Consider the following 9,748-nt stretch of genomic DNA (forward strand, 5'->3'; position numbering starts at 1 on the left):
CGACTGTTTAGAACAATCGGCTCCTTCAAAGGGTTTGGGGCGTCTGCTGTTGAGACAGACGCCTTTCAAACATATTGGCCGTCTGTAGCTGGTACAGACGGTGCTGAAAATAATAAAAGTTGAAAAAGGGAAGCATATTCTCATTAACAAATCTTTGAGATAACAAGATTGGAGTATTTACATTCGTACTTAGAAGTAGTACTTTTTCAAGTTGTCTACATTCCAAGTTCTGGGCAGCTGCCTGCCGTCTGGTTCTTCCAGGCGGTAGGTGCCGTCTCTTACTTCCTCATAGATTCGGTAGGGGCCTTCCCAATTTGGGGTTAGCTTTCCCTGCTCATTCGCCCTATCGACTGCTTCCATTTTCCGTAGCACAAAGTCCCCCACTTTGAGAGGACGCTTGTGTACTCTTTTGTTGTAAGCCCGAGTCATTCTCAGACGGTATATCTCATGGCGCAAGGCAGCATTGCCCCTGCGCTCTGGTAGTGAGTCCAATGCTAGACGCATGGCCTCCCAGTTCACCTCCTCGTCATACAACATGATTCGAAGAGTCGGCTCATAGTGCTCAATGGGCAGGACAGCTTCTGCACCATACACCATAAGAAATGGGGTCTCTCCAGTTGCCCCTTTAGCAGTCGTCCTGATGGACCAGAGGACGTGTGGTAATTCATCCGCCCAAAGGCCACCAGCCCGTTCAGTTTTCTTTTTAATCCCGTCTGAGATTAACTTGTGAAAAGCCTCGACCTGGCCGTTTGCTTGAGGCCGGCTGACTGATGCGAAGAAGCTAGAGATCCCTTGGTCTCTCAGCCAAGTCTTGAGTTGAGGCGTTTCAAATTGAGGACCATTGTCAAAAACCATAGACATGGGCACCCCGAAACGAGTGATTATGTTCCTCCAGATGAAGGAAATGACATCTTTTGTCTTAATGTTTTTGACCGCCTCCGCCTCTACCCACTTAGTAAAGTAATCCACAGCAACCAATATGTAGCGCTTGCCGCCTGGTGCGGCTGTATATGGCCCCAGAATGTCCATGCCCCATTTGGCGAAGGGTATTGGGCTGTGGATGGCCGTCAGGTCTGTAGCTGGACGATGAATGAGCTTGCCAAATTTTTGACATTTGTCACATTTTTTCACCAATTCCATTGCATCCGACTCCAGTGTAGGCCAGAAGTAAAGCCGCCTGGCTTTGGCAGCAAGGGATCTGCCCCCTATATGGGAGGCGCAGAATCCTGCATGCAACTCTTCGAGGACTTCCTTACCCTTCTCAGGGGTAACACACTTCAACAGAGGCTTTAGAAAACCAGCCCTGAAGAGTTCTCCTTGTCGCAACTCGAAGTTAGCCGCTCGTTTTTTCAAAACAGCCGCCTCTTGTGGTGAGTCAGGGAGCGTGCCGTCTGTAAGGTAAGTCCGGATGCTATCCATCCAGGTTGAGCTTCGATCAAGAACTCCAATGGGGTCTTCCTCAGAGATACTCCTTTTTTCCATAACCTCCCAGAAGACTGACCGAGGCGTTTCACAAGAGGCGGATGATGCCAGTTTGGACAGGGCATCCGCCTGATTGTTGGAAGACCTGGGCACTTGACTTGAGTAAATTCTTCAAGTGTCCCAACTTCAGCCTTGACCGCCTGCAAATATTTTATCATGGCCGGATGAGTGGCCTCGTACGTTCCATTGACTTGGAGTATGACGAATTGAGAGTCTGAGCAGGCGTCAATTTTCTTTGCCCCTGCTGCCTTACAGTACCGAATGCCAGCAAGCAGGGCTTCATATTCGGCCTCATTATTAGAGACCTGGAACTTGAACCGTAGTGCATATTCAAATTTGTCCCCCTCAGGAGACTGACAGATAATCCCTGCACCACAGCCGTTCGCAGTGGAGCTCCCGTCCACATACACTTTCCAAACCTGACTAGTATCATCCGGAGCAACCGGCCTTGTCATTTCCACAATAAAATCGGCGAATGCTTGCCCCTTTATTGCTTTCCTAGGTTCGTAAGTGATTTCCAATCCTTGCATTTCAATCGCCCATTTGAGCATTCGTCTAGAAGACTCCAAGGTTGTCTGAGGCCGCTTGATCGGCTGGTCAGTATAGACCACTACCGTATGTGCCAAGAAGTAAGGTTTCAATTTCTTGATGGCCATGTAGAGAGCGAGACCAAACTTTTCAACCATGGGGTACCGAAGCTCAGCGTTCCTGAGAACATGGCTGATGAAATAGACTGGGAGCTGAGTGCCGTCTCTTTCAGCTAAGAGAACAGCGCTGAGGGCATGATCGGAGACGGGCAGATACATGAAGAGCGTCTCTTTGGGCAAGGGGCTAACAAGCCTCGGCAAAGAGTGCAAATGAGTTTTTACCTTTTGAAAGGTCGCCTCTGCATCACCACCCCATTCAAAATTAGTCATCTTCCTGATTGCTTGGAAAAAGTAGAGACACTTATCGCCTGACCGACTGAGGAATCTCCCCAAGGCCGCCAGACAACCTGTAAGCTTTTGAACCTCTTTCACAGTACGGGGCTACTGCATGTCGATGACCGCCTGTATTTTCTCAGGATTGGCCTCTATTCCCCTTTGATCAATCAGGAATCCGAGAAACTTCCCAGACTCAACACCAAAGACACACTTTTTTGGATTTAGCATGACCTTGTGCCGCCTGAGTGTGGCGAATGTTTCTCGGAGATCAGCAAGGTGATCCGCTTGTAGTTTGGATTTGACTATCATGTCATCAATGTATGCTTCTACATTCCTCCCAATCTGATTAATGAAGACCGTATTAATCATTGGTTGGAAAGTAGCAGGCGCATTCTTCAAACCAAACGGCATCACAGTATAACAGAACAACCCCTGATCAGTGACAAAAGCCGTCTTTTCTTGATCTTTTTTCCACAGGGGAATCTGATGAAAGCCTGAATAGGCGTCCATGAAACTCATCAGGGCATGCCCGGCTGTTGAATCAACCAGGCTGTCGATCTTTGGCAATGGATAACTGTCCTTCGGACATGCCTTGTTCAGATCGGTGTAGTCAACACACATCCGCCAAGTACCATTCGGCTTTTTTACTAACACAACGTTAGCTACCCAATCAGGGAAGTTGCATGGCCGAATGAACTTGGCGTCCAGCAGCTTTTTAACTTCAGCTGCTGCCGCCTGACTTCTTTCTTCGCCGTGATTTCTTTTCTTTTGCCGAATGGGCTTCTTTTTGGGATCCACGGCAAGTTTGTGGACAGCGAGATCCGGGCTTATACCAGGCATCTCTTCCACGTCATAGGCAAAGATGTCTTTGAATTCTTTCAGAAGCTGGTGCAAACTGTCACCTAGCTTAGCAAAAGCAACCGTCCCCACCTTAACAGTTCGCTCTGGCCAAGCGTCGTCCAGAGGGATGTCAATGTGTTCACCAGTCGGCTGGGGACGGAGATCATCCGGCCGTTCCCCGGTCAGTGATTGCTATTGCCTCTCTTTTTTGACCACCACCAATTGATCAACTTTTCTTTTTTTCTCAGCTGGTGGGGCCGCTTGGTCTTCCCTGTTATCATCAAGGTCGACTGTTTGTTTGCCCCGGAAGGTTGCTGCGACCGCGGGCTTGACATCCGAGAGATAGCACTCCCGAGCTGTCTTTTGGTCCCCGTTAAGGGAACCGACTGTGCCATCATCCCTCTCATACTTAACGAGCATGAGGGCAGGAATGATGACGGCCTTGCACTCGTTAAGAGTGGGTCGACCAAAGATGAGGTTGTAGGCAGTAAGCTCTTCAACCACGAGGAAACGGATGGTCATATGTCGACCGTTTCCCTTTTGCCCCAGCCGGATGGGCAAATCTATCCGTCCGACTGGATGCACGAGTCCCCTCCCAAACCCTACAAGGGTGTGAGAAACCTCCATCATGCTGTCTGGCTTGTACTTGAGATTGGACAAGCATTTGAGGCTGATGAGGTCAGAGGAGCTGCCTGTGTCGATCAAGATTCGACCAACCAGTTGGTTGGCCACTTTATATTCAATGACCACAGGGTCATCATGCGGCCGACGGACTTTGCCTCTGTCCTTTTCGGTGATGATGACCTCGGGGAAGGCGGATGTGGCCGCCGCCTCTCCCTCTTCAACAGAATGGATCATCTTTTTCAGATGATCCTTGGTGCCCCGAATGGTCGGGCCACCCCCGGCGAATCCGCCTGCTATGGTATATACCGGATCTTCATCGGTGTTGGTACTAACAGTCGACTGGGGAGCCTTCTTTTTGGACTGCCCCTGATTCGCCTTTGAAGTCACTTTGGACTTCACATAGGACTTCAGCTGTCCTTTGTCGGCCAGACGGTCAAGCTCTCGTTTGAGGCTGAAACAGTCGTTGGTGTCATGGCCGATGTCTTCATGGAAATGGCAATGTTTATTTTTGTTCCGATTTTCAACGGAACCTCTCATTGGAGTCGGCTTCTCAAGAGTCAGCCGGTCCTTTATTTCCATCAAGATGGAGCAGCAGTCCTTGTGGAATTCGTACCTTGGGACGTACGGTTTCCACTCTTTCTTCTTCTTCTAGGCCGGCTGATCAGAGTTATCAACGGCCCAGACTTGCTTTTTCTTTTTGCTCTCTTCTGGCTTGGGAGCCGGCTGAGCAGGCCGACTCTCCTTCTGTCGGTCGAACTTCTTAGAGTCCGACTGCCTGTTGGAGGAGCAGAGCTCGGTCGCCTGTATATAGGCTTCCGCCTCTCGCAGCGCTCCCTGCAGAGTGAAGATTTGTTTTCGGACGAGTTCATACTTGAAAGTAGAACCGTCCTTCAGACCCTTGAAAAAGTCTGTGAAAGCGACCTCGTCAGATAGCCCATGGATCTGGATTCGTACCAGATTGAACCGCCTGACGTAAGAACGCAAGCCTTCTCTATCTCCCTGCTGTACATTGCCAAGATCAAGGCTTGTTTTCTTGGCAGGGATGTTCATAGAGAAGTTGGAAGCAAACAAGAACGCAAGCGTCTTGAAGCTATTGATGCAACCAGCCGGCAAGTTGCCGAACCACTGCTGGGCTATGCCCTTCAAGGTGGCTGGAAAGCAGCGACACCATGCGGCATCATCCAGCCCTTGTAAATACATGAGGTGGGTGTATGCTAGCAGGTGGTCTTCGGGGTTGGTGGTCCCATCATAGGTTCCTACCAACACATTTTTAACCTTGGTCGGCTGTTCGGCGTCGGTTATTTCCTTAGAGAAAGCAGAGGGTTGGTCTCCAAGGTGCTGCAGCCTAAGCTGCCAGTCCATGGGCTGATAGCCGCATGCCGCCTGTCCTCCAAAGAAAGCAGGCTGGATGTAAGGTTGAGCAGGCGTTTGGTACAATGGCTGAGCCATGTACTGAGCCGGCTGGATGACATGAGGTCCAACTTGAACCAGGGGGCTGCTTATTGGAGTCTCATGCACAGATTGTGAATACCTCAACGAGGTATGCTGGGAGCTGTCGTGATAAGTCGACGTTGAGGCCGACTCTGAAAGCTCATTCCTCTTCTGCTCGATGTAATGTCGAGCATCAGAGAATGTTTTCATGTTACCATTCGGCTGAACATGCCGAATGGCTTTTCTTGCAACCGTTTCTGGGAAACGGAGTCTTAAAAGGTCAAACTGAGGCCGAGCCGTGTCCTTGGGATGAGGAGTCGGCTGTCGGTCCCTGATCGATTTGTGCTTGCCCGTCTGGGCTGACTTCTTGGCCGACTGCTCCTTGGCAGGAGTAGCCGACTTCCTGTTGGTGAGTTGTTTTATCTCACCACGGAGAGTGCTCACAAGCTTCATGAGCTCGTCTCTGGTTACTGGGTCTGACCCTTCCGCATGGGTAGAATCAGACGGCTTCTTTGAATGTCCGGCTGGTTTGCTCGGAGCATTCTGAGAGTGAGGGCGCTCCCGCTTTTCCTTGCTGCGGATGCGCTTGGAGATGAGGGACCCATCTCTGGCAGTATAGGTTTCAACATCACCTTCGTCACCTAAATCATGGTCCGACTGGACCAATACTTCGTCCAGGGACCGATTGGTCTCTGGTGGCTGTTTGGTCTCCGGTGGCCGATTGGTTTCCGGAGGCCGATTGGTTACAGAAATTGGTACAGTTTCCAAAGAGGCCATCTTAGAGGTACTCTCCCCACAGACGGCGCCAAATGTTTCGGGGTTTTTTGAGTCCCTTGGGAGAGTTACAACACTAAGACTGGATGCTCGCTTGGATGCCTGTACCTGCAAAACAACGGAACACCGAATGGTCGGTGGTCCGCCTCCGAAGCTTAAGTTAGTCTAAGTCCGAAGAATAAGGTGCGGAATGTAAAGGATATCTACTCGGATTCCGAGCTCGGGTGTACTGTTCTCTTGAGAGCGACAGTTCTGACAATGATTAGTAATCACTGAATATTCCTCGGAAGGAGTGTACAGGGTTCTTTGTGTACGTATCACGTATTGAATGTCCAGAAGTTTCATGTTGTGTGTGTTGTTGCCATAAATGAGGAGGTCATCTCCTATTTATAGGCTTCTCGAAAAACGTGCACTCCCTAGGGTTTCGTGCCCTAGGGAATATTCACGCAGCTTTTGCAGACCTCGGGATTTGGGCCTGAAAGCCGCCAATCCCAGGTCCTTTTATCCGTCTGCCACGTGTCGTTCTCTGAGAGGTCCAAGGTGGCGCCCCTTTCAGTGACACGTGGCGGACTCCGATTGGGCCAACTGGCCTAGGGTATTTTTACCCAAATCATTATTCACAGAGAAAACCCAGCTTAACGATTAGGATATAGCTCTTTGATTCTAATTGATAGCTCTTATCATTTGTCTTCATAACCATCGATTGGCATAACCTTCCCAAGTTGTTGAAATTGTCATGATTAATTGTTAATTTAATCCTCATTCCTTAGTCTTTCATTTGTTTGATTCTTTGTTTTGATAGTTGATTAGTATTGGTTACTGTGTCATTCATCACCTTTGACTTCAACCTAGCTTAGGCGCGCATTGGAAACACTTGAGCATAATTGCTCCTAGTGGTCGACCCTTGACTTATCTCTGTACTTGTATTTAGGTTTGTTAAGTGAGTATAAATTTTGTTTGACCTTAGGGAGGATTAGTCAACAACCTAGTTAGTTCACCTTACATCATACGTCCACCTTTAGTATGACCCAATGATTATATAGAGTCCAAATATTTTATTTAGGCCCTAACATGACCATATTTTATTTAGGCCCTAATATTTTATCGTCTCGTCGTTTTATTATTAATTTGACTCGACTTGCGACGCTCGCTTTTGACACTCCTAGCTTGATTTCCGACGTCAATGTTCATAATACTCGAGCGACTCATTAATTCCTTCCGGATTAATTCGTCATGTCGATTGTTAGTTGCTTGGGGGTGACCCGAAGGGTTTAGTTGAGATTAAGCTATAATATTAATTATACATTAATATTACTGATCGGAAGCGGCCTCCAACTAGGCATTCCGATCACTTGACCTCATTGAATAATTAGCTTTCTAATAATTCCGAACCCTCTATCGAAATGATACACTTGTTCGAAGGACATCATTCCTATTAAGTTTAAAGTGTCTATTGATTTTATAGCAAGTAGGTCGAGGCATTAAAGTAAGTAATTTAATCATTATATTCTTTTGAATAGAAATCATGTTCAGGATAACGTGTTGATTATGGTTACTAGCACCTTGTTTAGCATAACGTGTTGATTTTGTTATTAGTGACATGCAAGGATTATTATTAATCTGTTTAGTATCATACCTAGGATCTTACTGCTAACGATGTTTTGATGATGATTATAATGTTAAGTATATGTTGCTTGATTATTAATGGTTTGTTGTTATTGCTTGATCACGCCCTTTTTTGCAGGTTTAAAGAGAATTTGTAGTTGAAATCACGCCTAATAAGATAATTAATAATTGGATTTAGGACTATTATGATTTTAATTCAAGCGATCACCAATACTCGATTTGATTGTACATTAATAATCAACCAACATAGATTAAACAAATTTAGGATTAATTTGATGTATGTATGTATGTTGAATGAAAAGTGCGCATGAATATCAATAAGAATTGAGTAGAGACCTATTTTAAGGCGGGTTTAACCTCTTTAAAGGTTGAATTCGTACCATCATTCCCGAACATCCAATCATGATTCTGGACCACCATGGAGTTAACAATCTCTGTAATAGTGAATGGAGAGTAATTTTCACAATCATGAACGGTTTACAAGTTCCTAAAATTTGTTGGCGACGCTTTTTTCTCTAGCTTCTTTTCCTTGGAGCACCGCCATACTTAAAAACATGATCCATAGTAGGGCGAGTGAAAATTCGCTACATTTTGTCATATGTTTATCTACTCGTTTCGTTAAGCAAATCTAACTTGTTTTACTTTCTTTGGGAAAGCTTCCTTATTGTTTGTGTTCTTACGTTTGCAATGTTATCAATCTTTGAAATCGATAACTCAAGGGGAAGCCGCCTAATACTCTAGAACAAGATAGATTATTTGACTTACTCGCAAAGAATAATATTTGCCTCAACAAGATCATACCTTTTTTTTTTTTTGTGGCATTTTACAAATTTTGATTTTATTCAAGATTATGAATGTGGGATTTTGTGGGTTTTTATTAAGGGGAAGCATATTGATTGTTGTTCTTGAAAGTGGTGATAAATCTGATTATGATAGATTTGGGGGGGGGGGGGCTTTGATTGGTTGGTTATGGTGATGATAGCAGCAAAAAATGAAAAGGGGAGATGAAGGGGGGGGGGGGGGGGAGGGGCTGTGATGGGTTGGGGTTGGTGAATTCAGGTTGAATTTGAGGTTTACGTGGTGGAATTGTTCGGTGGTTGATGTTTACTTTGGGTGGTGGCTAGGTTTTCGGGGCTAGGGGGTGTGATCTACGGGGTCAGGGTTGGGTTTCGGAGCGGCAGGAAGGTAGCGTTGGGGTTTTGGGATAGCTGGTGGGTGGGGCTTCAAGGCAGCATCGCATGTGGGTGTGGCTTGGGGTCTCAGGCAACATGGGGGTTTTGGGGCAAAGGGAGGGGCTGTCAACAAGTGGTTTTTGGGTGGTGGCTATCATGGAAGGGAGATGGGGAGGTAGGAGGAGAGTGAATTATTTAAAAAAAAAAAAAATCATGTTAACCTGTTTAACAGATTATAGGTCAAATGAATCTTTAAATAAAAATTAGGGATAAAGATGAAATTGTTTTAAAATAATCTGAATGTTTGATTTTTAATTTTCATTCTTCAAAAACAAAAAAACAAAAATAAAAAAATAAAAAATTCCAAACTCCACCTTTCTTGGTATTTGAAAAAACCTTCCTTGGTAATTATATTTCCTCTCCTTTCACCACCTTCCTTTCTTACCTCCTGTAAAACCCACGAACACCACCACCACCACAATCCATCCAACTAAACATCCATCAATCTTTATTTCACCCCCCACAATTAAAACCTAGAATTTCAAACTCAATTACTTTTCTATTTTCACTCCACCAAAAACCTCTCTTCTCTTTAATCCGCTGAATCTAAAATTGCTCTCCAAATCGCTCTGCTAGGGGTTTTGTGCTACTCGACAACGCCAAATAGGGAACAATTTTTGCGACAATCACTTCTACTAGTTGCTACAATTGTTGAGTGACATTATTTTTTGCGACGGCTCGGGTTTTATTGTTGGTGCCCGGAGCTGGTTAAAGGTTTTTAATTTTCGGTGTCGCGGCCGGGTTTTTGTTTTGTTGATGTGAAGGTGGCAACATGAGTAATGATGTGTTTGATGGTAAGGTATTATCTGAGAAGTT

This window comes from Chenopodium album, chromosome 11 (genome assembly GCF_948465745.1).
Source record: "Chenopodium album chromosome 11, dcCheAlbu1.1, whole genome shotgun sequence".
Lineage (NCBI taxonomy): Eukaryota > Viridiplantae > Streptophyta > Magnoliopsida > Caryophyllales > Amaranthaceae > Chenopodium > Chenopodium album.